Source organism: Perognathus longimembris, chromosome 28 (genome assembly GCF_023159225.1).
Source record: "Perognathus longimembris pacificus isolate PPM17 chromosome 28, ASM2315922v1, whole genome shotgun sequence".
Classification (NCBI taxonomy): Eukaryota; Metazoa; Chordata; class Mammalia; order Rodentia; family Heteromyidae; genus Perognathus; species Perognathus longimembris.
The window spans coordinates 20898881-20925857 of NC_063188.1; the positions used below are offsets into that span (position 1 = coordinate 20898881).

General features: G+C 34.8%; 1 protein-coding gene across 6 annotated transcripts in view; it reads left to right on the top strand.

Moving 5' to 3' along the window:
• The window catches only part of Tenm1 (teneurin transmembrane protein 1), a 786931-nt gene that overhangs the window by 374990 nt on the left and 384964 nt on the right, over positions 1–26977 (top strand). The gene's annotated exons all lie outside the window — the stretch shown is intronic.

Consider the following 26977-nt stretch of genomic DNA (forward strand, 5'->3'; position numbering starts at 1 on the left):
ATCCATTGTCCCTCTCTGAAAAGCACCTGCTACAACACTGAGAATTCTAGTCACTCAACAAATACATGGAGGCTGGTTTGTCTGTTCCCGTAAGGAAAATATATATCAACATTAAACTTCCTTATAATTGCTGCTTGAATACAGTTATAGAAACACCCATAATTCAAGGGCCTGTTTGTTTTTGTTTTATCTTGTGGTCTTTCCTAATGCCTATTGGTTCACAGATGATGATACACCAAAATTAAGCAAGCACCTTTTTTATGACTTCAAATTCTTTGTTATTGAAAGTTACTTTTTAATAAGTCTAATTGGTTTTAGACTTGTAAAGGGAAATCGAATCAAAATAGTAGGGATTCAAAATATAGGATACAGGAAGCAGGAAATTAACACATTTAATTATAGATTTTGAATGACTTCAAAGGAGACTCAGTTTTTTTCCAAGGGATTAAGCCAGGAACTGGGCCCTTATTGCAGGAGGCCACTTGGTCTTCTATTTAGTCAGTTTCTGGCACATTCATTGACAGGAATAATTTAATGATCATGAATAATCACCAAGTGTAGGAAATAAGGTCCTCCTTGTGTCATAAAGCTTTTAAATATGAAAAATATTATGCATTTGTTTGAGAATGGTGAAACATGTGAACTAATTTCATATTGTCCTACCAATTATGAATGTGTTATTTCTGGCAAGCAGGTCTCTTTAAAATTGCATATGCTTAGTTCCTTGCCAGGGAGGTGAGAGAAAAACATTGTCAGCCTCTCTATACCCAGCTGGGGCCAGGTGTTGTTCATTAACATGCAAATAGCACAATTACTGCCAATTAAGATTTTTTAAAACATTAAAATCTGTGGGAACACAGTTATAAAATTTAAAATATATATACATCTTAGTGCTTTAGGTTCCTACAAGGCACAAAGTAAAAACTTGTAGTCTTAATTACAAAATGTTTCAAGTTGCTATCCTTTTAAGAATAAGCAATGGTTCAAATGGAAACTAAAATTACTTTGCTAGAATAACGGCCACAGGCAAATATTGAAATATTATTATAGGTTTTATTGATTGTCAGATTATAATGACATTTTCTTCAACAAGTATCTATTGAGCTTTTCTGTGTGTAAGGAACTGTGTTAGGCATAAAGTATTCAGTATAAGCAACAGGCATGGTCTGCCTCCATGGAGCCTCTTGTTTTGGGGTTCCACAAATAAACACAATAAACATACAAGTTGACCAATACAGTTAGAGGTACTTTCATGTCAAGTGAATTAGAAAATATAATGGATTGTTGAACATAATTTAAATAGTGAGACAGAATCTATTTATGAAGTAAATATTTCAGTAATATTTTCACAATGAAGCAATATTTCAGCTATGTCCCGGTCAAGAGAGTGGACAAGAGTACAGTGGCAAGAGATAATAGCATCTAGCAGACATACAAGCAAAAAAAGGAGATTGATGGTCATCAAGAAAGTAACAAAAAAGAATACATACCTATTTCAATATAGTGGTTGCCACTAGAGATCAGGAAAGAAATGATATGTATTAGCAAGCCCCATTATCTTTGAAAACATACATATTTGGTAATCGATAGATGTGTCTTGGGAAGAAGCACATGTCTTTGCTACACCCTAATTTGGGGTACAATATTTTATTTTCACAGTAATAAAACCACTTGGGGCCTAAGTAATGGGGCTTAGAATAATGCAATTTTAGTTGACTTTTATCAGGTAACCAAATCCTTTTATTAAAAACAACCAAGTCATATCCTGAATCCCACACTATTATTATCAACTGGCTAGGTCTGTTATAATGTTAACAGTTTTTCTAAATGTTACAAGTCATCCCACTATCTCTGAAAATGCATCATAGTAAATGGGCAGCCATTCAAGGAGGTTCTTGAATTGCAATGTTTTAAGCTTTCAGCCTTATCAAGATTATTCTGTATTTACAGGTGTCTAGGAATAGAGTCTAAAAAGCCAGGGTTGAAAAGGATCCTAAAGTCCATGGTCTACAACTCTAAGGAGCTATGTGATAAGAAAACATTGGCAAAGAATAAACTCTTTTTAATCCACTAGGCTGACTACAGAGAAGAAACACACCTACACAAATCATCCACATTAGCACTAAGTTGGTCCAATAAATATTTGAGTTGGTCCCATATGCTGGGCAATTCATGGGTTACAAAAGTGTGTAAGATACAATTTAAATACATGTGAAGCTTAATGTCCACTTTAAGGAATAAATGAATACAAATCTCACTTATATTGGAGTGGAAATAAAATAAAAGTTGGTTCATTGCAAAGTGACCATGGAATGGGAAATGACTATTCTTTTTAACTCATAGATAAATTGATTCAATTTAAAATGATGTTTATTATTATGCCATTGTCATGGAAGAGAAATTAGTAGAAATCTAGGAATATTCATTGTGGTTGAATGGCAGTTTTACATAGCTAGAGAAAATTCAACTATAAATGATTATTATTCACAGTTTAAGAAACCACTCTTTTTTGCCACAAAAAGTCCAATTATAGCAATGAGTGTCAAAGTTCCCTAAGTGTAACTATTTCAGTTAAGGTTTAAATAACATGTTGTATTTGGTATTGCAGAGAAAATAGGTTTATATTTTGTACAGAAATATTATTCTGTTTGATAAACTGAATTTTCTATATTTAGTATAATAATGAGCTCTACACAGCAGAGCACAGTATTCTTGAAATCTAAAGATGGATGTTATTTTTAAAATAGTGATGCTCAAGGTACTTGTTTTAGAAAGAAGGAAAAAGAAAGATTATCCTGTGTTTTAAACTTGAGCTGTCCTGGTTTGATCAATTGAATTTGCTAAAAAAGTGAATAAAATATAATGCAAAGGCCATAAAGGTCTGTTATCTATTCTAAAATAGTGATCCCTGGTGGAAAAACAATGTAGCACATATTGCCATGTGTTGGGAAATGAAAATATGTTGAACTACATTTTGTAAGCAGGACCTGCTAAACTGAATAAGCACAGATGTACTTCAAATTAATATTTAATCTGATAGCAAAATCACTTAAAGGAGTTAGGGATATGAATTGCTCATAAAAATAACTTCTTTCTCACAGAGAGTAATTATGGTACTTCAAAGATTAACACAAATAAGATTGTCATATTCTCCTTGGACTTAAACAGTAAGTCTGGAAGTGAAAGTATGGTGCTGGCTCTTTGAATTTTATCAGTATTATTCTTTAAAAAAAATTCTCTTTGAAGTCATAGCATAGATCAAAAATAAAAGTAGCAACATGATTGAGAATGCATCAGTAGTATGCAAGTTTATAGAAAAGTATTAAATGAATATGGTAGAGTCAAGGGATAACTCAAATAGTATATTTCCCTAGAGAGCCAAAGTAAAAATTCAATAAAATAAACACAGGAAGCAGGTACGCAAAAAGGGTAGGGCAATGTCAAGGGGTAAGTCTTAGACAGATGAAGAGAACAAGAGGTGAAATCAGTCAATAATTCAGTGCATATCCTACAAGATTAAGAAAAGTGGAGGACCAGATAGGTAGAGGAGGTGTGAATGAGAATGTTGAGAGGGTTGAGAGTGCTCAAAATATATTGTATTCATAAACTACTTTGTTAAATGACAACTTCTTTGTACAACTACTTAAAGATAAGTACACAGGAGAATACCTTTTAATTGATACCATTAGAGTATTACTAGAATAAAATGGAAAAAGTAACCATTATTAATCCTTAAAAGGAAAGGGACTATATTCAAGTTCTCATTTCTTCCTTTTGCTTTTTGAAACCATTGTCCTTTTTTTCCATTTTAATTTTTATTTCAAATTACTGAATAATATTACTATAATATGTGCTCTGTAGTATTTGGACAGATGGAGAATGAATTTATTGGAAAAGTAAATATGCCATTTCTTCTGTAGTTCCTATGGCAAGATTCTGAAATGAGTATTTGATAACTAATATAGTCTAGAAAAATCTTGTTTTAACAATCATAATTCAAGATAAGAATTTTAGCTCCAGTATTAGGGTTAGTCCTTAGTTGAAGATTTTGCAAGGAAAGAACAGAAAGAGACATCTACAGAATATTCCATCAAGCAACACTAGAATACACACTATTCTCAGCAGCACATGGAACATTCTCCAAAATAGATCATATCTTACGACACAAAGAAAATCGGTACAAATTCAGAAGTATCGAAATCATTCCCTGCATTCTCTCAGACCACAATGGAATAAAATTAGAACTCAACTCAAACAGCCACCACAGAAAATCCTACAATTCATGGAGACTAAACAACACACTGCTGAACCATCAGTGGTTCATTGAAGAAATTAGAACAGAAATTCAAATGTTTATGGAATTAAACCAAGATGAGCACACAAAGTACCAGCTCCTTTGGGACACAGCAAAGGCAGTACTCAGAGGAAAATTTATATCTCTGAGTGCATACATCAACAAACTGGAGAAACAGCAACTCAACAATTTAAGGAAGCACCTTAAGCTCCGCTAAAGAGAACGAGATGCCAAACCCCAAGCCAATAGACGGAAGCAAATAATTAAAATCAAATCAAAATCAAATGACTAATAGTCAAAGCAAACCATCGAAAGAATCAACAAAATGAAGAGTTGGTTCTTTGAAAAAATTAACAAGATAGACTCCTAGCAAATCTAACCAAAAAACGAATGCAGCACACAAAAATAAATAAGATCAGAGATGAAACAGGTAACATCACCACAGAAACAACCAAAATTCAGAACACAATAAGGGACTATTTTGCAAACCTTTACGCCAACAAATATGAGAACCTGGAAGAAATAGATGATTTCCTAGCAAAAATTGATATCCTCAAACTCAACCATGAAGATTTAAACCTTCTAAACAGACTCATATCCAGCATTGAAATAGAAACGGCAATAAGAGATCTGCCATCCAAGAAAAATTCAAGTTCAGATGGATTTGCAGAAGAATTCTACAAGGCCTTCAAAACAGAACTCACACCAGTATTTCTCAAACTCTTCAATGAAATTGAAAGAGGAAGTTGACTACCAAACACATTCTATGATGCCAGTATAACCCTCATCCCAAAACCAGGGAGGGACTCACCAAGGAAGGAGGGGTATAGACAGATTTCCCTGATGAACATTGATGCAAAAATTCTAAACAAAATTCTGGCCAATTTAGTTCAACAGGTCATCAAAAAATACTACACCATGCTCAAACTGGAGTCATCCCACAGATGCAAAGTTGGTTCAATATACGCAAGTCAATTCATGTAATCCACCACATCAACCAGAGCAAGGCAAAGAATCACATGGTATGTCTCTAGATGTGGAAAAGGTATTCGATAATATCCAGCACCCATTTATGATAAAAGCCCTGGAAAACCTGGGATTCCAGAGAACATTCCTGTATATAATAAAGGCAGTCTATGACAAACCAACAGCAAGCATAATTCTAAATGGTGAAAAACTGAAGCCATTCCCTTAAAAATCAGGAGCAAGACAGTGATGTCCAATGTCTCCTCTCCTCTTCAAAATAGTACTAAAATTCCTGGCCAGACCAATTAGGCAAGAAGAAAACATAAAAGGGATCCAAATAAGAAAAGATGAAATTAAACTTTCTCTTCGTGGATGACATGATCCTATACCTAAAGAACCCCATAGACTCTACTCCCAAGCTACTAGAGCTGATCCAAAACTTTGGCAAAGTAGCAGGATATAAAATAAACCCTCAAAAATCAGTGGCCTTTCTCCTACGCAAGTATTAACCAGCCCTGCTTAGCTTCCAAGATCAGATGAGATCAGGCATGTTCAGGGTGGTATGGCTGTAGACTAGTGGACTTTCTATGTGACAATGGCCTGAAGACTAAGGCCAAAATCAGTAAAGCAACTCCTTTTGCAATAGCCTTAAAAAAATGAAAATTCCTAGAAAGAAGTGAAAGACCTCTATGATGAGAACATTAAAAACATGAAAAATGAAATTAAGTCAGAACTAAGGAAATGGAAAAACCTCCCATGCTCCTGGATTGGGAGGATTAATATTGTCAAAATGGCAATATTGCCAAAGTCTACCTGCAAATTCAATGCAATACCCATTAACATCCCAACACCATTTTTTAATGAAATAGAGGAATCAATCCAGAAAATCATATGCAACAATAAAAGACCCCGAATAGCAAAAACAATCCTAAGCAGAAAGAACAGTGCTGGAGGAATTACAATACCAAACTTCAAGCTGTATTATAAAGCTATAGTAATAAAAACAGCTTGGTATTGGCACCGGAACAGGCCTGAAGACCAATGGAACAGAACTGAAGACCCAGAAATGAACCCGCAGAACTATGCCTACTTAATCTTTGAAAAAGGAGCCAAAGAACAGGATGGAAGAAAGATAGCCTCTTTAACAAATGGGGCTGGAAAAACTTGTTCAACACCTGCACCAAATTAAAACTAGATCCTTATATATCACCCTGCACCAAAATCAATTCCAAATGGATCAAAGACCTCAAAGTAGAAACAGATACCCTGAAAAGACTACACCTGGGCTCTTTGGCACAGGACAAAACTTCCTTTAAAAAGACCCAGAAATGCTACAAATGAAAGAATGGTTGGACAAATGGGACTGTATCAAAATGCAGAACTTCTACAGGACAAAGGACATAGCTTGCAAGATAAACAGAAAGCCCACAGATTGGGAAAAGATCTTTACCAGCCATAGAACAAACAAAGGCCTCATATATAAAATATATGCAGAACTAAGAAAATTACATTCCTCCAAAACAAACCTCAAAGTACCAACAGTCCTCTCAAAAATTGGGCTAAAGACTTAAAAGAGACTTCTCTGATGAGGAAAGGAGAATGGCCAAGAGACATGTGAAAAAGTGCTCTACATCACTGGGCATAAAAGAAATGCAAATAGAAACAACATTGGGATTCCTCACCCCAGTAAGAATGTCCTTTATCAGAGTGGCTGAACCAGTTTACATTCCCACCAACAATGAAGTAGGGTTCCCTTTTGGCCACATCCCCTCCAACAGTTGTTATTGTTAGTTTTCTTGATATAGGACATTTTTACTGGGGTGAGATGGACTCTCAATGTTGTTTTGATTTGCATTTCTTTTATGGCCAGTATGGAGAGTCCTCAGAAGGCTAAACATAGAACTTCCCTATGACCTAGCAGCCCCACTTTTGGGTATCTATCCAAAAGACCACAAACATAATCACACTTAAGCCACCAGCACAACAATGTTCATTGCAGCACAATTTGTCATAGCTAGAATCTGGAACCAACCCAGATGCCCCTCAGTAGATGAGTGGATCAGGAAAATGTGGTACATATACACAATGGAATTTTATGCCTCTATCAGAAAGAATGACATTGACCCATTTGTAAGGAAATGGAAGGACTTGGAAAAAGTTATACTAAGTGAAGTGAGCCAGACTCAAAGAAACATGGACTCTATGGTCTCCCTCATAGGGAACAATTAGCACAGGTTTAGGCAAGTCACAACAGAGGATCACAGGAGCCCAATAGCTATACCCTTATAAACACATAAGATAATGCTAAGTGAAATGAACTCCATGTTATGGAAGTGATTGTTATATCACAGTTTTACCTACTTTCAATGTGCCATATGTAACTGTAGCCTCTATTATTGATGATATTCCTGTATCACTTTCCTGTGGTTGTACCTACACTATTTCTGTATCTTATGTGAGTATATTGGAAACCGGGTATACTCGTATTAGAACCAGGAAATTGGAAGGAAATACCAAAATTGAGAGACACAGGGTAAAAAAAGACAAACGACTCCAGAAGCAATACTTACAAACTGTTTGGTGAAAATGAACTGAACAACTGAACAACTCATGGGGGGGGGGGGAAGGAAAGGGAGAGGGAGGAGGGGGGAATGAGGGACAAGGTAACAAACAGTACAAGAAATGTATCCAATGCCTAATGTATTAAACTGTAACTTCTCTGTAATTCAGTTTGATAATAAAATATATATATAAATAATTTCCTTTATCAAGAAAACTGACAATAACAAATGTTGGAGAGCTTGTGGCCCAAAGGGATCCCTACTGCATTGTTGGTAGGAATGTAAATGGGTTCAGTCACTCTTCAAAGTGGTATCAAGATTCCTCAGAAGGCTAAACATAGAGCTCCCCTATGACCCACAGCCCCACTTTTGGGCATCTACGTAAAAGACCACAAACAAGAACACACTAAAGCCACCAACACAACAATGCTCATTGTAGCACAATTTGTCATAGCTAAAATATGGAACCAACCCAGATGCCCCTCAGTACACGAATGGATCAGGAAAATATGGTACATATACATAATGGAATTTTATGCCTCTATCAGAAAGAATGACAGTGCCCCATTGGTAAGGAAATGGGAGAACTTGGAAAAAATTTTACTAAGTGAAGTAAGCAAGACCCAAAGAAACATGGACTCTATGGTTTCCCTCATAGGGAATAATTAGCACAGGTTTAGGGTAGTCACAGCAGAGGATCACAAGAGCCCAATAACTATGCCCTGATGAACGCGTAAGATGATGCTAAGTAAAATAAACTCCATTTTATGGAAAGGAGTGTTATATCACTGTTGTAATTACTTTCAACATTTCATGTGAAACAGTAGCTTCATTTGTTGATGATCTTCTTGTATCCCCTTCCTGTGGTTCTACCTGTACTATCACTGTATCTCATCTGAATACCCTGGATACTGTATATACTGGTATTAGGACTAGGGAAGTAAAAGGTAATATCAAAATCAAGAGACAAAGGATAAAAAGACAAAGGACTCCAAAATCAATACTTGCAAAACCATTTGTTTTAAATCAAGTGAACAACTCATGGAGGGAGAGGGCAAGGGGAGGGGGGAGGGGGAATGAGGAAGGAGGTAACAAATAGTACAAGAAATGTACCCATGGGCTAACATATAAAACTGTAAAAAATAAAAAAGAACAGAAATAGAGTAATAAATGAATTTTTTAGAAAAAACAAACCCTGAAATATGCACAATACCAAATCTCCAGGAGCTAAATACTGTTTGGGGTTATTCATGAATGAAGGACAACAAAAGCATGAAGAAAGGTGTATAAATCTAGGCTCCCAAAGAGATTTCTGATTACAAGGGAATTAGTTTTATTCTCCTTGTCTCCTCTGTCTCTCTTCCTGTCTCACTTCCCTTTAACTTACAATAGATCATTATTTCTTTGACAAGCTTCATTTTCTATCATGTCTTTTTCTCTTTTTTTGTCTGAGACAGGATTTGAACTCTTTTTTTTTAAATAATTTATTTTCAAAGTGATGTACGGAGGGCTTACAGTTTCATATGTAAATCAGTGTGTACATTTCTTGTACAATTTGTTACCTCCTCCCTCTTTCCCCCCATCCCTTTCCTCCCATGAGTTGTACAGTTGGTTTATACCAAATGGTTTCGTAAGTATTGCTTTTGGAGTCCTTTGTCTTTTTATCCTTTGTCTCTGGATTTTGATATTCCCTTTCACTTCCATAGTTCTAATACCAGTATATACAGTATCCAGGGTACTCAGCTGAGATACAGTGATAGCGTGGGGACAAACACAGGAAGGGGATACAAGAGGATCATCAACAAACGAAGCTACTGTTTCACATGGCATGTTGAATGTAATTACAACAGTGATATAACACTCCTTTCCATATCATGGAGTTTATTTCACTGAGCATCATCTTATGTGTTCATAAGGGCATAGCTATTAGGCTCTTGTGATCCTCTGCTTTAACTAACCTGAACCTGTACTAATTATTCCCTATGAGGGAAACCATAGAGTCCATGTTTCTTTGGGTCTTGCTCACTTCACTTAGTATAATATTTCCAAGTCCTCCCATTTCCTTATGAATTGGGCAATGTCATTCTTTCTGTTAGAGGCATATTATTCCATTTTGTGTATGTACCACATTTTCCTGATCCACTCGCCTACTGAGGGGCTTCAGAGAAGTCTCGTTTTAAGTCTTTAGCCCACTTGTTGAGGAGGCTGTTGGTTCTTTGAGGCCATTGTCCTTTTTATTTATGTAGTTTCAGTTTTATTGCCTACTTTTACATTTTTATTTAATTGACCTGGTATTCTCGTGTGTGTGTGTGTGTGTGTGTGTGTGTGTGTGTGTGCCAGTTTTGTTGCTTGAACTCAGAGCATATACACCATCCCTGAGCTTTTATGTTCAATGCTAACCACTTACAGATTTTTGGTAGTTAATTGGAGATTCGAATTTCATGGACTTTCCTGCCCCAACTGCCTTGAACCATGATCCTCAGATCTCAACCTCCAGTGTGTGAACCACAGGCATCCAGCTTGTATTCTCTCTTTTCTAGGCCTTGTAAAGCTTTGTTGATTTCGTTTTTAATTCAAAACACTACTCTTTTCATTCATGTTTATGTCCTTGAATTCACTTCATTTACTTCTCTAACCAATTACTTCTACTAATTTGGCATTTTCTTTGATGTGGCTTCTCTATATTTTTGAGGTATATTAAGTTATTTGTAGGAAAACTTTGTAGTTTTTATATAGTTATTCATTACTATAAACTTCCTTCCTATCACGGTTTTTGCTGTGTCCTATAAGATTTAGTATCTTGTATTTCCATTTTTCAAAGAAAGTTTGAAGGGCAAAGGATGGCTCAAGTAGTAAAGTACTTGCCTATTAAGTTCAGGGCACTGGAATTAATCTCTAATAATTCAACAAAAATAATTATTTTATTTTCCCTTTTGATTTGTTCAATCATCCATGAGGAAGGGTCATCTTGTTTAGTTTCCATGTACTTGTACAATTTCTAAAGTTCTTTGTCACATTTAATATGGTTTGCATTTAAATTTGGTGAGATTTGTTTCATGGACTTCATGATCTATCCTAGAAACACATGTTATGGTCCATGTTCTAATGAAAAGAATAGGTCTAGTCAGGCAGTAGGATAAAATTACCTGATAAGTATTTTGTGTGTTGATAAGAATTATGTCCTTTCTAAGTCTTCAAAATATTCCAGACTAGAACAATGGGCATTGTGCCTTGTACCTTTCTGATTCCTCTCTTAAGCATTTGGAATCTCTATGTCTTAAATTTTCTGTTTCATTAGCAGCTATAATGCATCACTCTCCCCTGAATACGTTTGCTAATTATTCTTTGCTTCTGATGCTTATTGTCAGTAAAATGTACATTTAGTACCTCTATCCAGACATCATCCTAGAAAACTAGAAATATTTTTTCAGGATTACTCTACTACTGATTAGTATACAGAAATAGAATACAGGAGGTAAGATTGGAAATGAAGAGACTAGAATAGGTATAATGCAGTTTTACAGATAAGATAGGAGAGCAGAAACCAAGAGAAGTTCATAAAGACAGTATTTATTTTTAAGGAAGCCAATAAAATTTGGTAATGGATTTAAAGTGGCCAATAGAAAGAAGGAATCATCTAGATTGATTCCATTATTTTGCTTAAGAAACTGAAAACCTGTGGCATCCCTAGGTTAGAAGAGGGAGAAAAGGATAGTGAGAGTAAGGAAATTAACAATCATAATTTAGGAATATTAAATGTATATTAGTGATCCAAACTATGCATGTAATTCCAGATTATGTATGAACCTGGGTACATGAACAACTGAAATTTAACTTTCATCAAAATAGGAGATAACATCAAACAGTATTCTGTAAAATTATTACAGCTCTTGATAATCCCTGTATATCTTTCTTGATTTAGGCATTCATGTTTAAAAGAAAACAGTACTATCAAAAGTATAGTTGGACATATTGGTTATTCTCTTGACACTGCCTTTAGAAACTGTACCAGAGAATGAGGGATCATTGCTGGGATGCAGAAGATTCAGAAAAGAAATCAGGATTATACAGTTCTATTTATAAAGGTAGATTTGAGTAAGTTTACAATTTTTCAGGAATTCAGGTTTACTATACTAAATATTTATCTGGAAAATGTCTTTAAAATATATTCATCTCTTTCTTGGCAGTACTGTGGCTTAAACCCAAGGCCTTTGCTGGCTAGGCAGATCTAACACTTGGGCCATACCAACGGCCTTGTTTGCTTTCATTAATTTTAAATTTATCTTTAAATTGCTGTACAGAGAAGTTTCAGTTCAACATGTCAGTTGATATATGCAAAGCATCTGTCACCCCTTCCAGCACTCCCTTCCATCTAGCCCAGTATTTATTTGCTTAAGCTGTTAATTATTCAAAGGAGTTACGCCATGGAAACCCATCCTTTCTGTTTCATACTCTAGTCAGTTTGATCATGTGTATAGGTATATAGCCCCATATGACATTAAAGTTCTCTGAGTTCACTTAATTAGTAAATGTACAAAATTTAATGGGCCCCACATTGCTTTAAATATAAGAACTTACTTCTTAGTCACAGAAAAGTATGGGACATTTGTTATTTCATCACTTTCATGGATCAGAGGACATGCACATTGATGTCCAAGGTATTAAGTGGTATGGTTTTACTATAGCCTTAGCAATCTGTTTCCAGAAACCTTATTCCATTGTACTGTGATCTTGACAATATATTGTGTATTTGAATATATAATATGATTATATGTTGCATTTTGTATCTGTAATAAGTAGTTCTTTTGTTGTAAGTGCTATTGACATATTAATACTCATTTTTACTCCATTTATACCACATAATTTATGGTTTGCAGAATGACTGGTGTAATAGTTTATAAAATTAATGTTTCCAGCCGATGTATGCTGTTAATTTTCTTTTAATTATTTTGGCTTTTATTTTCTTCTCATATTTCTTAGCCCTTTGTTCTTTAAAAATTAGTGCCAAGAGCAGTGTTTACTGCTCACCATACAAGCCACTACACAGTTCCAAACCTTCTTATATTGACCATAATTTATTGATGAGATCTACCCTCTCAAACTCTTCCTTCCTATTTCCTCCTGTGAGGGAAAGGCTATAAAATTATTTTCTGGCTTGGAACATTAAACTCCAGAAATTTGTATCTAACCACTATTGTGCTATACAACCCCAGCAGCTGTTCCAAGTGTAGAGCAATTTTACCCCATAGAGAAAATGAAGCATATAATTGGCTAATGTATATATTATAATACTTGTATTTTTAATGATATAGTTTGTTAGCTTTGCCATTTGTTAATGCTTATGTTTAGAAGCCAGTCTATTTTCAAACTAGACTAGAACTACCAACTATTGTGAAAGGCTTGACACAAGTAGATAACACAAAAACAAAAATCATCTTTGAGTCCCAAAGAATGATTTGACCATTTATTTTGTAACCTCAAAAAATTTAAAACCTTAAGTTTTATAAAAAATAATTGATTTTCTGCAGTATTTTGCTTTTGTGAAATGATTTTCTTTATACTAGAGATTTTTTTTCTCATGCCTAGGTACCATCTGTCATTGTGCATATGGGCTTGCCCTTTTCATTTTGCAAATAGTCTATTTCCTTTTTAACAAATAATGCTCCAAATTTTCATAGCATATACAAAACAACATTTGCTCTTATTCTCTGACTGAGAAGTGGCATAAACTTATGACTCTAAAGAGGTTATTACTGAAAATTTATCTTTTAAAGAATAAGAAGTGGACTTTGCAAAAAGAGCCAGATAATTTCTTTCTTCTTATCATAAAAAAATTCTTTAGCTGAAAATGATTGTTTAGCAATGGTGATTTGTATGTCATTGATAAGTCTTCATAATGCACTAACCAAGTGAAAGACACAATTTAAGAACAAAATGCCCAGAAGGTACTGGAAGCTTAAAGGCTATACAGACTATGGAAATACAACATCAAACACCTATCACATGACTTTTACCCAACATTTGGTTAAAAAAAAAAGCAACTACTAAAGGAAGTGGCACTGTGGCTCAACGTGGTAGAGCACTAGCCTTATGCACAAAGAGGCTCAGGGAAAGCGCCCAGGCACTGAGCTTAAGCCCCAAAACTGACCCCAAAAAAGTACAAAAAAATTAAAAACTAATAAAATGCTAAATCTTTCACAGAATAAGTATATCATAGAACATTTTGTGAAGGGAAACAGTATAGTATTGAGGTGATATAAGAAATTAGTTTATTTGAGTTGTGGAAATGAATCAGGCTGGCAAGTTTCTAGAAGTATTCCCAGTTTTCATCTGAAATAATTCAGGTCTCCCAAAAATAGGTAGGGTGTTTCCAAGACAGTAGAAATATTGTACTATCTGGAAGAAATAAAATATTCACCTAGATTCATCCTTCACAAGGAGGCTAATATCTCCCTGAAGGCATTCTATTGCCACTGGAAACATAATTCAGTGTGTCTGTGGAGCATATTTGACAAACATGTGTAGACACACATACATACACACAAACAAATTACTCATACACACAAATCACTTTCATACACACAAACCATGGAAATAAGACAGAAAAATAATGGCTGTACTCATTTCTAGCTTCTGACTGAAGTTTTCCAATCCCACTGCTCTCATAATGGAGAAAATTAATATATCCTGTCAGCACCACATGATAAGAATAGTGAAAGGCTGCTGCGAAGTGACTGTATATAGAAGAGTCGGGAAATCCACTTTGATCTACATTTTTGATGTTTGATAATTGCACTTATTATCAGGTCCTCTCTGCTCTTTTTCTTTGACATGAGATCCATTATCAGTGACAGCATGAGTTTGAGTATGGGTTTGATGTGAAAAACTGCTTAAGATGAGGTAATGTAGCAGAAGTTCTTTCTCTCCCTCTCCTTCTGCCTCTCCCCTTCTATCTCTGTCTCTTTGTCTCTTTGGTTCAATGGAATAGAAGAAAATTAAATCTTATAATACAGTGGCTAAATAGAAATATGTTTTTCTTTTATGTATGCTATTGTCTGAATACCTCATGAAGTTATAAGAAGAAATTGTTCCCTAGTGAAATATTTGGGATAAACACAGACTAGTGTCATTTGCTTTGATGCTTTCATTGCTATTCAAATGCATTGAGTGAAGAGATAAAGAAATAATAGTCACAAAGGACCAGTCCTGTAAGCCAACCTTTGAATCTTCAGAAATTATTATAAATAGAATGCATGGCTATATTTGGATAGAATCAGACTAAAAGCAAAACGCAAACTCATATTTATAAGATATATAACTCATACACTCTGGACATCAGTGGCTCATACCTCTATTCCTACCTGGTCAGGACGTTGAGATATTGAATCACAGATTGAGGACAACACAGGCAGGTAGAAAAGTCCTTGAAAATTCGTCTGCAAAATAACTAGCAAACACCCAGGTTTCAGGTGTGGGTCAAGTGGAAGAATGCCTGCTGAGCAAGTAAGATAAACAAGTGTGGGGCTCTGAATTCAAACCTCTGTATCTGCCAAAAACAATCCACTAAAATCATGATACACAGACATATTTATATCAAATAATTAATAACTTCACTAATTGGGATTTTTTTGTATCAGTGTACTTATTTTTAACAACACAGGCTACCTATATCCAAGTTATTATTGGCAATTAATGTTATAATGTATTGAGTTTTTCTGCTTCTCTAAAGTTTACAATAGAGGTCAAGGCTAATTTAGCACTTTATTGTGACTCATTGTGCTTTAACAAATTAATATTCTTCACAGTAGAAACATAAGTAAAATGCTGATGTATTCACTTACTCTTTCATTATCTCTGGGTGGTTTTTGGTTGTAAATATTCTATGCATAAATAAGCATTACATAAATAATACATAGTTAAATGGTAAAATTATGAAACAATGTCAGCCCAAACTTAATATTATTTCTATGCTTGCTTATAAGTGTTTCTATTTTGTTGATTGACAGACAAATTAATTTATTCTCAGTTTGGAGAAGCTGCTAAAACTAACAATGTTTGAAGTTCCTCTTTCCGATTAGCACTTATTTTCCAGGTAGATTCTCAATACAATGTATACTGGAGAAATAATATTCCTCCCAGCTCTGGGAGAGAATGACAATGCATTTGGGGTTGTTTTAAGATGTAGCTTTTGGTAGTCTCTGACTTTATCTGTATGATCAGATGAAAAACATATTAAAAAGAATAAAGCACCATACATTTGCACTACATTTGTTCTATCTTTAAATCAACAACTCACTTACTGTTTAATGCATACATTACAGAATGTCTTCATTTCATTGTTCTCTAGAGTTCTGAAACATTGTAAATCATTTAGTACATCCTTAGGGAAGTGAGAAAGGGTTACTTTTTAATAAAATGTGCAAAAATAGTATTGGAAGTTTATTTTCTCATCCAATTTTAGAAAATAATAAGGAAATGAACATCATTGTCAGAACATCTTTGTCAGAACATCTTTATGACCTCGAAGTCCAATGTTATAGGAATATGATTACTGAGGACAAGTATCTTTTGGAAATTGTTTCCCTTTCAACACCTTTCTGATGGAGGTCAACCCAGGTACTAAAAAGGTGTATCGGTCCATATCAAGAATATCACTCAAGGAAGGCCCTGAGGTCAGAGGATTAAAATTGAAAGGGGAAAGAGGCAGATTTATTGAATCCCATATTCTGCTTGTAATCAATAATGTTAATGAAAGATTTACAAGAAGGAAATATTTCCCAAACTTTATGAAATCTTTTAGCTGAATCAATCCCATGTAATGAAAGTACATTAATGGACATATTAATTGTTAGTATGAACACACTACCTCAATATTTTCACAGAATATTAACTTCAATGTCAGATCAGTACCATGGCTGATAAGTGCAGATCATTTCTTAATAATGTGCACCTTATTTTAGTTCAGAAAAGTATTAATAATTAGCATGGATGAAATGCTGCATGATGCTTTGAAATTGAAAGTTGTGTTGGGTATGCAATAATATTTTCATTTAAATGACAGAACATGGTATTGAATGAAATTACTAATGATTTCAAAAATATTGAGGAGAGGACATAGAAACTCTGTAATTGCCAAATTACAAACCTTTATCAAATTGCCAAATTGGTGTCAAATTTTCATACTGAGTTACATAATTTTTAAAATAAGACAAGGTAATCTTGATTACGTCTTCATTCTTTTGCTTTTGTCTTACTGGCTTGTTGTGTGTATAACCATGAATAGGAATGGAAAGTATGCTGAAATAACTTTCTACAGTAGCACAAATAAAGAGCTAAAAATTTGGTGAACTACAATGATAATATATTCCCCATTGAAACTCAGCCACAAGAACACCAGGCCTCAATTGGATTTTCAATTTTACTTTATAACAATTCTCTCTCTCATATCTCTCACTGCCTCTCTTTGTCTTTCTGCCTGGGTCTGTTTCTGTCTCTCATTCTCACTTACGTTTTCACATAAGGATTCCAGGAATGCTTGAAAAATAATTTAGATGTAAATTGATGGTCTACTAAATCCTCTGCCTGACCTCTTTTGCTAGTTTATCCAACACCTAACAGAGCAATAGATGAAAAGAATGTCCATGCAGTATCGTTTCATAAACTTTTAATAATAACATCATGGGAAGAGGAATGAGTCTAACTGAAAAACATGGTTAAACTGAAGATGTCTCTTCCACTCTCTGCTTTTATAGGGCCATAATGTCCCAGGGGTAGATTAAAGGAACCAATCAAAAGGGCACATTCCAAGAGGTAGATAACAAGACACCAGGAAGCATTAAGATAAGTACCCTTATTGTGGCTAAAGGCCAAACACTGCCTAAGCAATCACACCAATAGCAGTTATCCACTGGCATCATTCATTCTCCAAGAATTCACTTATAGCTACCATGGGGCCCTAAGGTTTCTATATTCTATCCTTGCCTTTTTCATTCTTTAGAACACCCATGTGTTGTAAAGAAAGAAGTGTTATCATCTTCATTCTGGTCTGTTCCAGTTGGGAGATAACATCGTGTATCACTAAGAGAACTGAAATAATAACACTAATTCTCATACCGAATAACCCCATATGTGGAAGTTGAGTCCACAAGCCAATGAATTGTTTTGCTTTATTGCTTGCTACTATACAAAAAAAAAAACCCAAATCTACTATAGAAAGTTAAAATTTCTCTAAGCTTCCATAGACCCTTACTGACCACAGTCAAGACAAACGTAAAGAAATGTAAGATGAAATGTTAAACCATAAGTCTATCAGATTAACTGCTATGCATAATGGAAAATGGTAGCAATTCCATAGCCATGTCTTATTCCTTCACCTCGAGTACAAGTATTTTTAGTATCTGCTTGGAACTCAGTATAATTCTAAACATCTCCACATGAAGTTTAGCACTCCAATAAATTGTTTATCATAGTAAAAAGGGATATCTTGTGGCTCATGTGTACTTTTCATTGTTTATGTAATACATATACTGTAGAAAATACATGTTAATTGATTACCTACCTGTTCATAAAGCTTTTGGTCAATGGTACTGTAATCCTAGCTACATTTTGGAGGAGTCAAAAATTATATACAGGGCTGGGAATATGGCCTGGTGGTAAGAGTACTTGCCTCGTATACATGAAGCCCTGGGTTTAATTCCTCAGCAAACAAAAAAAGCCGAAAGCAGCACTGTGGCTCAAGTGGTAGAGTGCTAGCCTTGATCAAAAAGAAGCCAGGGACAGTGCTCAGGCCCCGAGCCCAAGCCCCAGAACTGGCAAAAAAAAAACCAAATATATATATTATACAGATTTTTACCATGTGCAGATCGGCATATATATTTCCAGCATTGTTCAAGTGTCTACTATATAATTTTCAAATAGGCCCCAAAATTCTCATCTATGCATTCCTTTGCTGTGTTGGGTAGCCATGTGAGAAATCAAATATTAAGCAATGTATTTCTTGACAAGAAATTACTTCTCAATAAGGAATTAGTTGAAAGAATAAAATCCAAATATATCAATATGGAATGTGTCTAGCCCATCATCACATACTTAATTTTCTGAATCAGGGGAAAGGTCTTTTTTTTTTTTTTTGCCACTCCAGGGTCATGTACTCAGGGCCAGAGCACTGTCCTTGGCTTCTTTTTGCTCAAGGCTAGCACTCTACCTCTTTCGCCACAGTGCTGCTTTCGGCTTTTTTGTTTATGTGGTGCTGAGGAATTGAACCCAGGGTTTCATGTATGCAAGGCAAGCACTTTACCACTAAGCCATAGTACCAGCACCGACAGGTCTTAACTTGAAAAAATAGAAAAATAAAAGCAATAATAAATTATGTCTATGTTCCCCTTTTCTGTGTCCCATGTTTCTGATAATGTATTCTTTTGTCCAATTTTTAGCATGTCAATGTAATCATATCTGGCAGTTCCAAATACATGTCACCACCCATTTACAGATTTTTAGAATGGATTCATTTTATAGGGAACTAATCTAATTTATTACATTTTTTCCTGAACTTTATTCTCAGTTAAGTTTCTTTTCTTTTGAATTTGTGAAGGTGTCTTATTTTCATAGCCATATCACTTTCAATACTCAACCTTGAACTATTGTTCCATCCTGTATTTCCAAAAAATAGAAATGCCCATTGGCATGTCATCAGAACTCTTAATGGAAAATTTTAAAAGTATAAACAAATAACGTGGAGAATTGAATATATAATAAATGTACTCACAGCCTTACATATGAAACTGTAACCCCTCTGTACATCACTTTGACAATAAATAAATTAATTAATTAAGAATAGAATTTATAAGCATATAGAAATTTATCAAAACTCAAGGACAGAAATCATTATAATGCCCAATGAGGGACAGAAAGCAGAAATTGAAAGAAATCAGTAATTCCCACTATTTCAGTTTCTCTGTGTAAGTTTATTTCTTTCTACAGATTAGCTCTCTTTTCTTTTCAGTGTACAAGAGCACAAAGGTTCATACTTCTGATATTGTATGGATATGACATGTCTATTTAAAAACTTAATAGGGTCTGCCTAAGGCCCTGTCCATATTCTAACATCCCAGGAAAGATTACATCAATAGTATATTCCCAGACAACATGGCTCTGAGGTTCAAAGCATATTCACATAACTACTATAAGAGCTTTGTCTCTATAGATTCCCATTCTTATTTTTTCAAGTATATAATTTTCATTTTCGATTTCTGCTCCTTTTTTTCGTCAGTCATGAGGCTTGAACTCAGGGACTGGGTTCTGTCTCCCAGTCTTTTTGCGTTCAAGGCCACTGCTCTACCACTTGAGCCACGTTGCCAATTCTAACTTTTTCTACGTGATTTATTGGAGATAAGAGTCTCAAGGTTTTTGTTTTTTCTTCTCCAGCTGGCTTTGAACCATGATCCTCAGATGTCAGCCTCCTGGCTGGGATTACAGGCATGAGCTACTGGCACCCAGCTCTGTTCCTTCTTTTTTTGTTTTTTAATGTTTTCTATTAGTGTAGTAAGTTTTCCCTTCCTTCCATACATCCTGGCTTATTTTTCTCAATATTCATGATCATAGTGACAGCATATACTTTGAAGTACTGGGCTATATGGGGACTGGAATGACGAATTCTCTCTCTTGAGTTGCAGCAAAAAGTCTCAGCTGAATTTCTTCATTCCTGGTTGGACTCTTCCCCACCCATGTATGGTTCCAAAATCAGGCAAGGTTTGGGGAAAGTTTATCCATAAAATATGTGGCACATAACATTTTATCTCCTTTTAGGGATGTCCTCTTAGCTTTCTATTAGTTGTATGAATTCTATTCCCTGATTTTTAACACTGGAAATACTACAGAATTGTGTCAAGATACTTTCCACCTTGTGAATTCCTGATTGCTTTCTGCACTCAGGATGAAAAAATATAAAAAGTGGAAAATCGCCCTGCCTTCTATTCTTCCAAGTGCTGATTCCCCACCAGACTCCCTTTCTTTTGTTAATTCTCCATTGCCTGCAGGTCATTGACTTATTTATTGAATTTTGTGTAGTAGTTAGTATCTGCAGACAGGTAGGTTATGGTAGCAGCATACTTAACTAAATCCTTTCTCGTCTCTTAGACATTTCCCATGGTTCTTTATTGTTTTTCAAAAAATTGATGCAACATGTGCTCACTGTAAAATAATACAATGAAAATAGGCAGTATGTATATCTTTCACATGTGGTAGGCCTTTTCTCAACCATTTGTATATAAAACTTGATTAATGAAAACAAGTAGGAAAGAATGATTGAAATACACCTGAAAAGTTATACTTCTCTCATTATCCTACTCCACAAAAGATGTGTTTTCCTGAGAGTATTTATGCAAGTGCAAATTTACTGCATATCATCTTTGTGCAATGTTTTACACATACAATAAATCATAAGTATCTCCAAGTCAACCTAAATCTTGAATTAGCCTGAATAAATTTGTTACTGTCTACTACCACCACCACCATCAACACACACACACACACACACACACACACACACACAGATTTATAGATGGGTGTATAGTCATTTTTATGAATAATCTTTTGTGTTTAAGTATCTTTAAACTCAGTTAATTTCCTTTTCTCTTCCTTTATCAGGCTAAAACATATTCATGTCTACTGTCAGAATATTGAGATCTAGACAAGTTTTGGTCATTACATGTCAAATAATTTAAATCTACATAATGGTCAAGATGTTAAAATGAAATACAGATGAAACAATAGCTAAAAATTTAAATTGATACACAAATGAGGAATATCTGTTTTATATGCATTTGTCGAGTGCCTACTATAGATAATTTCAAGACAGTTATTTGAGGTTAAAAGATAAATGAGAGAAAATATTTGTTATCAAGGTGAATATAATCCCCTTTAAAGTAAATTTTCGTGTACTTAAACTATGCTTTTAGTTTACAAATATAGTTAATTTTGTAATCTAGCTTTAAAAATGTGCTGATATTAGTCATGGGAGAACAATTAATTTTGATAAAGAAAATCAGAGGAAACAGAGATAATGACATGAATTGCTCCACGAATGATGAAAGATATTCAGTTGTACAATAGTAAAAATAGAATGGATTCTAGGATTTTAGGATGAAATAATAACTCAGAGGTAGATATGAAAGTGCTTTCTGGTAATGCCAAGTAACTAATTGCAGATGGTTACTAAAAGCATAGGTTATAAATTACATGACCATAGAAGAGTAAGAGTGCAGGACTGAAAGTAGCATGAGACTGTACAGTAATTCTCCTTCAGCTTATGAATGAACTTAAATCTGTCATTCTAAAGAATCTTCCAGTAAACATATGAAATATTTTGACTAGAAGAATAGCAAATGTTAACTTCTGTTAAAAACTTACCAAACACAAAAAATCACTTAAAAAAACACACATAGTAGTCAAGTTTTCACTGACCATGAAAGGATACCCGAATATTCTTGAATAGCAAACATTTTGCCCATATTTGTCTGAAGGCCTAGTTTCTTTCCATCCTTACACCTTTGCTGCCATAGTTTGAGAAGTTGGACCATAGCTTGAAAAGTTGCCCTGATTTCTGTCTGAATCAAGTCAGAAAAAGGGAGATGAGATAAAAAGATCATGAATGGAATTGATGCTCAGCTCTACTTTCTCGATAGTCCTATGTTGATACCTATACTCAAGAAAGTTGGCAAAAATGGTCTGTGTGCCTTGGTAGAAAAGGAAAGAATGTGTGTGCAGTGAGATGTAGTTTTTGACAATGCACATGTTGCAGTGCTTAGAAAAAAATGGATGGGAAGATGTTAAATGTAGGAAGAGTAATTGAGATTATTTCAACTGTTTAAGAGAAAGTTAATGAGGTTTAATGGCAATGTATATCATGTGAAACTAAGGCAGGTATATATTTCCAAAATAGGACTTGGTTATTGACACTTATGGGTAGGAAGGTTATGCACATGGACAGCAGATTGATAACCTAGATGAATGGTGATTTTTCTATTTCATATTAATAATGTTCACCTAAAAGTAAAAGGTTGTTTTTTCTAGATTTATAATTAGCAAGTGTTTAGTTGATTAAAGCCACTCATCACGAGAATAAAATGATGTCCTCTGAAGGAAAACAAGTAGAATTGGAAGTCAGTATGTTAAATAAAATAAGGAAGGTACAGAAGTACTAAAGTTGCAGGTTTTCTTTGATATTTAAATGCTAGACATTAAAAATTGAATGATGGGATAATAAAACAGGGACTGTTTGGGAAGAGAATCCAATGAGAAGGGAGAAGAAGATAGACAAGAGTGAAGGAGAACAGATGAATATGATAGAAGTATTTCATGTGTGTGCATGAAAATGGAATAGTAAAACCCATTAATTTTTTTTCCAGTCCTGGGGCTTGAACTCTGAGCCTCTGCTCTGTCCCTGAGAATCTGTGCTCAAGGCTAGTACTCTAGCACTTGAGCCACATGCCATTTCTGGCTTTTCTGACTAATTAATTGGAGATAAGATTCTCATGGACTTTCCTACCTATGCTGGCTTTGAACCATGATCCTCAGATCTCATCCTCCTGAGTAGCTAGGATTACTGGTGCCACTGGCTCTAGGCCCATTAAAATTATTTTAAGTGGGGAAGGGGAATAAGAGAGTTAAGGAAGAGTAATGAACTGAGTTTGATCAAAGTTCATTATATGCATGTATTGTAATATCACAATAAACCCCTTAATATATATGCTAAAAAATTGATCTATGAAAACAATGATCATGTAGCTCAGTAGTTGAAGATTTATCTATCCCATTTGAGCACAGATGAATGAATGTTCAGGTAAATCTTTGTGAAAGAGACTTTGAACTTGTTTTCAAATAAGAATATAAATTCCCACACAAGCTAAAAGTGGTGCTTAAGAGAAAGAAGGTCTTTCCAAAGCAGAATGTAAAAGGAAGAAATGACAAGTCAAAGGAAAGGGACCATGCCATGTTAATATCTGCACCATCCACATATTGTATTTGGCCATTTGTAGATATTTAGAAAATATTACATTCTATCCCTATATGCCTTCCCATAGTCCTTGCTAGTGTGTCTAGTTTACTTCTCTCCAACTTCAGACATCTAACTAATTAACAGAAGTAGTGAAATAATGATTTTTCCATCAGTGGTTGAAGGCTCTGCTTGTCCCTGCTGGTGACCTCACTTTGCATTCCCCCAAGGCTACAAAGTCATTTGCAGATGCATGTGGTTGCTTTAAATCACAGTTGCAAACCATCACTTGATATAAGCCATCTAAGTTCCAATTTCTGTTCCAAGTTAGATGCCTAACTGAAATAATAGTATCAGCAAGCACCATCTTGAATTCAAAATCAGGTTGAGGCAACAAATAAAGTTTTATGTGATATGAATCACCAACTGTTTGAATTTCTCTCACTGTAGCAGAACTATATTTCTTAAAATCTAACAACTGCATTTTCTTAGAGAAATTTACTGTTTGAAATGTATAAGTACACTTTGGTCCTTGAAGGGTAGTAATTTTAACCTGAAATATTTCAGAACAAAATTACAACTTAAAGAATGAGAGCTTGGGCAAGGAGTGTGACAATACAATTCATTGTCATTTTGTGTCTATCCTCATTTGTGTCCATCCACAAAATAAGTAACTATTGCAATTTACACCTTATGTTCTAATTCTCCACGAGCCTAATCTATAAGCTACACTAGTCAGAACAATACTCTTTTAAAATGGATTGTTTGTAGGACCTGTTTTATGCTGTTCTTCTAATAAATACCTTGGATCAAAGTAAAATTAGATCAGAGAAAATGACTATTAGACCAACTTAAATTTATTTTTTAGGTTTGTCACTTCCTAACAATATCCCTACCCTTTCTAAATCTTGCTTTTCCATCTAAAAATGATACTAATACCAGTTACTCCTTCACTATATTTGTGAGATTTGAAGTTATATTGTAGGAATTGTCAAGTATGATGCTTTTAAAGAAATGAAACTTTTATTGCCACCATTGTTGTTCTTAGCATTTTTAATTGAAGTTTTACTTCTAGTAGATACAAGTATATCTGGAACTTTCTTTTTCTGAATAATTATTTATTTACTGTCAAAGTGATGTACAGAGAGGTTACAGTTTCATACATAAGGCAGTGGGTACATTTCTTGTACAATTTGTTACCTCCTCCATCATTCCCCCCCCCCTTTCCCTCTCTCCCCGTGAATTGTTCAGTTGATTTACACCAAATGGTTTTGTAAGTATTGCTTTTGGAGTCGTTTGTCTTTTTATCCTTTGTCTCTCGATTTTGATATTCCCTTTCCCTTCCCTAGTTCTACTACAAGTATATACAATATCCAGTGTACTCAGATGTAGATACATTAACCTTCAACCACAAGAGATATGTTCTAAGACCCCCAGTGAATAACTGAAACCTCAGATGGTACTGGGATATATATGTACGATGATTATTTACCTATACATATACACTTGTAATAATATTATAAATTTGTCATAGTAAGAAATTAACAATAATTGAGAATAAAATAAAACAATTATGATGATATAGTGTAATGAAATTGCTAGGAAAAATTTTCTTGTACTTTGGGGCAATTTGTTTTGTGAAGTAAGAAATATTTGATCACAAGGATTACAGCACCTTAGCAGTTCATGTGGTAACTGAGATAGATAATTAATTAGATAACTAATATCTAACGTATAAGTAGCATGTGCACTGTAGATGTGCTGGACAGAGGAAAGATTCGTAGTTCAGGTCTGTTGGCACTCCATTTAAAACTTACGATATGTTCATTTCTACTATTTTCCCTTCAATGTTTTAGAACCCAGTTAATTGTGAGTAACTAAAAATATGGGAAATAAAGTCACACATCAGTAGGGACTGCTAACAACAGTTCTAATACATTCTTTGCACCAAGATATTATATCTGACATATACAACACATTCAAGTAAGTGAAAACAAGGGATCCTGAGCTTCATCCTCCATCCTATTCCCCAAGACATGCTTCTAAAATCACTCCCTCATGTGATCAGGTATATGCTGAAGTATTGAAGAGTGAAAGGTAAAGTCTGATACTTCAGTCACTTCTGCAAGTGACTTTGAAATTCATTAGCAAAACAAAGTTCAAATATGTATATAAAGAGATAAAGAGATAAAGTTAAAGCAAGAGTAGCAAATTGTTTTACCAATAGTGAATCCACATTAGGAGTGTACCCAACTTTTCCATCTCTTTTTCATTTTCCTAAATATCTAGCTGGGCAGGAAGCGGTAGAGGATGGGGTACGTTTATCCCCTTTGGTCATAGAACGTTCTACTCCACATAACTCAGCTGGGTCCTGGACTTAATGGAGGGCACAGGAACTGAACACGTACACCATGGTCCCGTGCAATGATGAAATGATGAGAAACTTGGTGAAGGTCTTAGGAAGGTGACACGTACCAACACTTCCATCGTTTGACCTCCAAAGGCCTGCACCCTCATCCTTTTCCGTTACCAGTGCCTTCCTTTTCTATGCTTGAGTGTTACTGCTCAGCTCACTTCTATTTCTTCCTCTAAAATGTCTATGTTGTTCATCCTTGGAAATTCTGGCACCATCCCTGAACTTAATCCTCACCTACCCTAATGAGGTAGATTGCTGTTATCCTTGTATTCCAAACAAGAAATGGGAGCTTCCTCTGATTTGCATAGCTAATAAGACTTTACCTTTCACTCTCCAATACTTCAGCATATACTTGATCACATGAAGGTCCTTTAACCATACAATACTTTCATAATATTCAGCCTGATTTAAAACATTTCCCAAACTGTACTCGTCATACCCTTTGTAGCTTATGTTCTGATTGTCCCTTATCTTTGGTCTCCTCAAATTGGACAAGTTCTCTAGCCTTCTCTATTTTTCAGAATATGGATGATTTTTTAAAGAGACAAGCCAATTGCTCAACAGTATCTCTCAGTTTGGATATGTTTAATGTTCTCATGATTAAATTTCAATTTGACTTCATAGACAGTGCTATGGCCTTCATTGTAAATAATATCAGGTAGTTCAGGATGCTATTTTGTAATAATGTTGTTGTTTTTAGACGTGATCTCTTGGTAATAGGTGTATCTTCCAGATTAATAGATGATTTG